The sequence below is a fragment of the Spinacia oleracea genome, chromosome 4 (genome assembly GCF_020520425.1).
Source record: "Spinacia oleracea cultivar Varoflay chromosome 4, BTI_SOV_V1, whole genome shotgun sequence".
Lineage (NCBI taxonomy): Eukaryota > Viridiplantae > Streptophyta > Magnoliopsida > Caryophyllales > Amaranthaceae > Spinacia > Spinacia oleracea.
This window is the reverse complement of record NC_079490.1, coordinates 65067216-65068369: the sequence shown is the minus strand read 5'-3', so window position 1 is coordinate 65068369 and position 1154 is coordinate 65067216.

Genomic DNA, 1154 nt, shown 5'->3' with positions numbered 1-1154 from the left:
TTTTATTGCAGTTTCATGTAAGAGATTCCTTGTATAGACCGGTGTTACTTGACTTTCTATGATGATGTTACTTGTACGTTGTGTTCGTTGTTATTTTCTTGTGTTTACTACATTTTCTTGAATTTCATGTTCGAGGTTCCTTGTATAGACTGGTGTTATTTGACCTTTTATGCTGATGTTACTTTTAGTTATTGCATTTTCTTCAATTTCATGTTAGAGGTTCCTTGTATAAACTGGTTTTACTTGAATTTCTATGTTGATGTTACTTATACCTTGTATTCGTGGTTACTTTTTTTTGTTTTATTGCGTTTTCTTCAATTTCATGTTAGAGTTTCTTTGTATATACTGATGTTACTTTATTTTCTATGTTGATGTTACTTTATTTTCTATGTTGATGTTACTTTATTTTCTATGTTGATGTTACTTTATTTTCTATACTCATGTTACTTTATTTTCTGTGTCGATGTTACTTTGTTTTATGCCTTTAAACGCGTTAGGTTTATTTATAAGTATGAACATGTCACACCATCAAGTTGATGGTGTGGCTGGTCTCATATAAGACTTGAGGAAAATTACGAACACAGAACATCATAAACTTGGAGAAGAAAAATCAACAAAATGCATATAAAATTAGATCTCAATAGCACTGTATAATACCTCTAAAAGTTCCAAAATTTGATCATAAAACAATATATATATATATATATATATATATATATATATATATATATATATATATATATATATATATATATATATATATATATATATATATATATATATATATATATATATATATATATATATATATATATTTTCTGTGTGTATATAAGACCAGGTTCTGGTGAACCTCTCCTAACATAAGAACCATATTATTATGAGAACCTCTAATAATCGTTGGATGAAAAGAAAATAGACGGTTGAGATCAGATCTCGTGATTTCTTTTCTCCCTATCGCTTAAACTGACATTTTCGATCTGATCCCTTCTTCAACCCTCACCTCGATCTCTCTCTCCTCGGCCGAATTTCTCTCTCCTCACCGAATTTCAAGCGCACTCATCTCTCTCCTCAACTAATTTACTTCAAAGTACACATGAAAATCTAAAATTATGTCATAATTCGGCGAAGAATTGCAGAAATTTTGAGGTAATTAT